Source organism: Henckelia pumila, chromosome 1 (assembly GCF_033568475.1).
Source record: "Henckelia pumila isolate YLH828 chromosome 1, ASM3356847v2, whole genome shotgun sequence".
NCBI classification, from domain to species: domain Eukaryota; kingdom Viridiplantae; phylum Streptophyta; class Magnoliopsida; order Lamiales; family Gesneriaceae; genus Henckelia; species Henckelia pumila.
Genome location: NC_133120.1, coordinates 143,388,502 through 143,394,389, shown reverse-complemented (window position 1 = coordinate 143,394,389; position 5,888 = coordinate 143,388,502). Strand labels below are relative to the sequence as shown.

General features: G+C 43.4%; 1 non-coding gene across 1 annotated transcript; it reads right to left on the bottom strand.

Annotated features, from left to right (window-relative positions):
• Window positions 1–5,454: 5,454 nt before the first annotated feature.
• On the bottom strand, window positions 5,455–5,560 carry LOC140876984 (small nucleolar RNA R71). Its single transcript, XR_012149206.1, has one exon. It is a non-coding gene; the product is annotated as a small nucleolar RNA R71 (small nucleolar RNA).
• Window positions 5,561–5,888: the final 328 nt, after the last annotated feature.

Here is a 5,888-nt window from a genome sequence, read left to right as displayed (position 1 = left end):
GGAAATACATCTGGAAATTCATCCACAACAGGAATGCTCTCTATCCCAATACTCTCAGCGGACAAATCAACTGCATAGATAAGGTAGCCTTCCCCGCCAGACTCTAGAGCTCAACAGGCTCTCAAAGCTGATACCAAAGGCATCGGGGATCGCGCTCCCTCACCATAGAAAAACTAGCTCTCACTCCCCTCCGGATGAAAGCGTACTAATCTCTGATAGCAGTCCAATGAAGCTCGATAGGTAGTCAACATATATATTCCCAGAATGCAATCAAAGTCGTCCATCGCCAGGACCATGAGATTCGCTAACTGAATGTTCCCTTCGAACTCTAAAGGGCAACCTATCACTAGACGCTTAGCCAAAGCAGATTGGCCCGTCGGAGTAGAAACAGACATCACTACGTCTAGTGCAATGCATGGTAACTTATGCCTCTTAACAAAACATGCAGAAATGAAGGAATGAGATGCACCAGTGTCAATAAGTACAAGAGCAGGTATACCATAAAGCAGAAATGTACCTACGATGACTTTCTCATTCTCCTCCATAGCCTGATCATGCCTTAAGGCAAACACATGGCCAGAAGCTCGTGGCCTCAAATGAGAACTCCCAGCAGGCTGTCCCTGCGACCTCTGCTGAATGGTGGCCTGAGAACCAGATCCTGAACCAGAACCAGAACCGCCTCCCCCAGACAGTGGACAATCCCTCCGGATATGACCAGTCTATCCACAACGGAAACAAGCTCCAGAAGCTCTGCGGCACTTGTCGGATGGATGGTTCTTCCCACAGTGATCACACTTGTCCTTCTTACCGAAACGGACAACACCAGCAGAGCCAGAGGAAGAAGAAGTAGATCCAGACTTCTTGAAAGATTGGGCACGGGGACCCAAAGAACTAGCAGGTCTCGACTGAGAGAAAGACCTGTTCCACCGAATGCTGTCCTTCGCCTGGTGACAACGGCTCACCAAACCCTCATAGGACATATCATCTCCAACCACCACATGGTCATGGATCTCAGGGTTAAGGCCCTGAAGGAACAGATTATACTTCATCCCAGAGCTGTCGGCAATCTTGGGGCAATAGGATAGCAGATCAAAGAACTTCTGTTGATACTCATCAATAGACATGGCTCCCTGGCGCAGACTCAGTAGCTCGCCCGCTTTCGACTGACGGAGTGCAGGAGGAAAATGCGGCTTCTGAAAAGCTGTGCGGAACTCGGCCCAGGTGGCCACTCCTCTAGCCAAAACCAAAGGTGCAGAAGTAAGCCTCCACCACCTACGGGCTCGCCCATCCAGAAGATAGCCAAGGGTCTCTATCTTCTGCTCCTCGGTGCAGTGAAAAGTCTGAAAAGTCGTCTCCATGCGGCCTAACCAATTCTTCGCATCCTCCGGAGACTCACCTCCAACTAAGGGCTTAGGCCGTATCTGCAAGAATCAACTTACACTGAAATGGTCCTCATCTCGATGACGATGGCGGCGTTCCCGACGAGGCTCCCGGCCGGCATCACCCCAATGCCCACCAATACTGCCATGAGAACTCTGGTCATCACGATCTGCCATCTACAAAAGTACCTCACGGTTACCTTATGCAGAGTCTAAATCCCAAGAATACTATGCATGCTCTGATACCATAAATGTAGTGACCCTTACCTGGACCACCTACTAAACAGAACTTAGGCATGCAATTAAATTAATTTAAACAGATATCAGAATAATCTTGCGAAAACCATAAACAAATACAATCCCAAGGAAAGGAATCTGTAATTTATCCGAATATTATAAAACCAAATCGAATAGCTATAACAACCCAAAACAACAGAAATAAAACCTAGACGAAGCTCCAGCTGACCAACCACTGACTAGCCCCTCTTGGATCCACCCGTCTCGTTCGCAAACCTGCCCCATGGAATAGGGTGTCCAGAAACACAGAGTACGAGACGTGAGCATAAAACGCTCAGTACGAGAGTATGAGTATACCTGCATGCAAAGTGAACTCCCTATAAACTCGAGGTCAAGGATCAGATAACAGAGACAAACCGGGCCCTGGTATGTAGCACGCTGTGCCGTCGCTTCAGGAGGTGGCTCCCATACCATAATAGAAGTGGATATGCCAGACCCAAATCGATGGAAGTCCAACCACTAACAGGATAGGGAAAAACCCTACTAACAGACATCTCGAAGGAGATAGCTCAGTATGCAAATGAATGAAGCATAAATAAATGACATATAAACCATGCAGTCACATAATACATGCATACTCAGTCAGGATATCTCGAACAGTACTTTCGTACCTCAAAACAGTGCAAGCTCTACCAATTTTAGGTCCACGCCTATAGTCTGCTCTACACTGCCAAATGATACTACTATCATTAAAGTGCTCTAAAAGCCTTAACTAAGCTATTGCATACTCCTAAATATTTATAGGAAGCAAAAGCTATACCTTCGTTCGTCGTTAGCCCTTTGATGTCGATGCCTCCAGAACTTGGGCACAACTCCGCTACGACTATCGAACGCCTCGACGACTCCCGGGTCAAGCCTAGGAAGGCTAGAACAACTCAAATACGACTAGAGTAGAGAGGAAATCCGGAATTGGCAATTGAAAATGACTTCTCGGCCTTCTATTTATAGACAACGATCGGAGCTTCCGATCCTCGGTCGGAACGTCCAAACCTCGATCGGAACGTCCGATCCTGCCATCGGAGCTTCCGAAGATCCTGATCTGCCACGTGTCAAAATATCACTTGTTGACTTCGGATAGGGGTGATCGGAGCTTCCGATCCTGATCGGAGCTTCCGATCTTGCCATACGTCATGCCTGACGTAATACCATCGGAGCTTCCGATCCTACATCGGAGCTTCCGATCCTATTCGGAACCTCCGAACTCACCTTTGGAGCTTCCGAACTCTATCCAAGTAATTATGATTAATTCTTTAATTACTGATTTTGGTTACGGGCTACTACAAGCAAACATTTTAAGCGTCCAGGTGGTAGCTCTTCGAGTTCAAGTGGATCTAAACAGTTTAGAGGTGGACAGAAATCCGGTACTTCTGATGTTTACTGTTCCAAGTGTGGGGGACATCATATCAATGAGCAATGCAAAGGAGAGTTTGGCAGTTGTCACATTTGCCAACAACCGGTTCATTTTGCGAGAGTATGCCCATAGCGAGGTTCTGGAGGTGCACAGGGTGCAAGTGGATCTCGCACAGTAACACAGCTAGAGAGGCAAACATCCTCACTGCATTCATTCCAACCTTAGCCATCAGCACAGAGCCGTACTGGAGGAAATAAAGCTGGGAGCCAGCAACAGAGGCAACAAGCTCGAGTGTTTACACTGACTGAAGAGCAAGCACAAGCTGCACCAGATGATGTGATTGCAGGTAACTGTTTCCTTTATGGTTATCCTTGATAAGTGCATTTTGTGCACTTAATTTGTATATGGTTTTACTTGACTTTTGGAATTTATTTGTAGATATTGCATGAAATTGTTGTTGTTTTTGTGATTATAGGAAGTTTTGGACTTTGATGTGTTCAAGTGGAAATAAGCTTAAAAATGGAAGTTTACAAGGAAATTCAAGAGTTGGAAAAGAGAAGAAAAAGGCTGAGTTCGAGCTTAAGGGGCGCCCGCCGTATTCATGGGCGCGCCCGCGCTGTTATGGAAGAACCCAAGAAGAAAAGTCGAGAAGAGGGTGTGCCCGCGCTGACCCTAGGCGCGCCCGCGCCATTGAAGAATATTCAAAGGATTGTTTTGCGAAGTGGAGGCGCACCCGCGCTGGTTATGGGGCGCCCGCGCCGCCTTCTGTGAGGAAATAAAGAGTCCGACTGTTTATGGAAACTTTGGGGATATCATTGGTATTATTTTGGACGATTGTCAGTTCATATTTAAGGGATTTTTCTGAGTCATTAAACTATCTATCAGCCGCCAATACACACAATATTCTTGAGAGCACTTTTGTGAGTTTTTGGAGTTGAAGAATTGAAGATTGCTTGGAACGAAGACGCAGACTTTTCGACCGGACACGGAAGAAAGACTACGACTTTGTTTCTTCTTTTTATTTTCTTTTGATTGTTGAATTATGTTTGAGATATTAAACATGATTTGGTTTTTATTGAATTCGAGCAGGAACTAAACTTTTCTAGTCTAGAGGTTGACGTAGCTTGGTTGAGACATATTCATGAATCTTTGATTTTAATAAATTTAATTTCTATAGATTAATTGTGTTTCTAGAATTGAATGTCTTCTTAATTTATTGGCCATAAATTGAGTTGTTATATTTACTTAGAATCATTGCTCGGGAGAGGGGATTTTGAGTAGGATCAATAGGAACTACACTGTTAATTGTTTATATAGCTCGGGAGAGTATATAGCTTTAATAGAACCTTTAAGGAACATCATTTTACACATATCACTACATCTAGATTTTTAATAGGGATATTGAAATCGAATTGTAGTTGATACACTCTATTTGTTGCTCGGGAGAGGGGAATAGAATAATCTAAGTGTTCTTGGTTATTAATCGAAGGAAATTCATAAAATAGATTAATTAGGATTGAATATTGTCGAGACCAAGTGAAATCAAAACCTCTGGACATTTTTCTCTGATTTATAATTCCTCGAAATTTGTGTGTGTGTGAGCTTAATAATTCCTCATTATTTACTTTATTTCTTCTGCAAAATTCTCGAAGTTTGATTTTCTAGATAAAATTAAGACTATTTTAATTACAAGTATTGAATATTTTCATTTTACTCCCTGTGGGATCGACACTCTCTCTTTCACTATACTAAAACTTGACACTCGTACGCTTGCGAGTAAATTTTCACAACAAGTTTTTGGCGCCGTTGCCGGGGAGTAATTTTGATTATTTTTTTTAGTCTTGTTACCAATTAGTCGAAGTTTTAATTTAGAGCTTTTATTTATTTTGATTTAAGTATTAATAAATTGCTATTGTTCTTAATTGCAGTTTATGCGAAGATCTCAAAGTGCGAATTCTTTGCTCTTTGATCCAGAGATTGAACGAACTGCAAGAGCTTTGAGGAAAGCTAGGAGAGAAGAACAATTAAACATGGCTGAAGAAGATGTCAATGAATTGCCTTTGGTGCCAATTAGAGATCATTTCAGGCCAACGATCTAGGCTCACTATTCTGGAATCGCTAGAGGGACAATAAATGCCAACAACTTTGAGTTGAAGCCGGCCTTAATCAACATGGTTCAGCAGAACCAATTCAATGGAACTGCCACAGCTGATCCTCACTTACACTTGCGCACTTTTTTAGAGATTACTGATACTGTTAAAATAAATGGTGTTTCTGAGGATACAATACGCTTACGTTTGTTTCCTTTTTCTCTCAGGGACAAGGCACGGAGTTGGCTGCAGTCATTGCCACTAGGACGCATAACAACTTGGGAGGGCATGGCTGTGAAATTCTTAGAGAAATTCTTTCCACCATCCAAGGCAACCCAGCTGAAGATTGAGATCAGTACCTTTCAACAGCATGATTCAGAACAGCTATACGAGGCATGGGAAAGGTACAAAGATTTGTTAAGGCATTGTCCTAATCATAATTTTGCAGATTGGGAAGAAATAGAGTTTTTCTACAATGGACTGAATACGCCTACAAGAATTTCTGTGGACTCTGCTGCAGGAGGTACCATATTTGCCAAGGATCCCATTCAGGCTTATGATATGCTGGAACATATGACTATCAATAGTTATCAATGGCCATCTGAACGTATGGGAGTCAAGAAAGGAGTGTACAGTGTGGATCCTCTTACATCCATTACTGCACAGCTATCTGCGTTGAGTACACAAGTGGCTTCTCTGAACAAGGTGAATATCGCAAAACCTGCAGGTGTGTCGGTTGCCATAGATGAATCTCATCCACCTGAGGAAGCT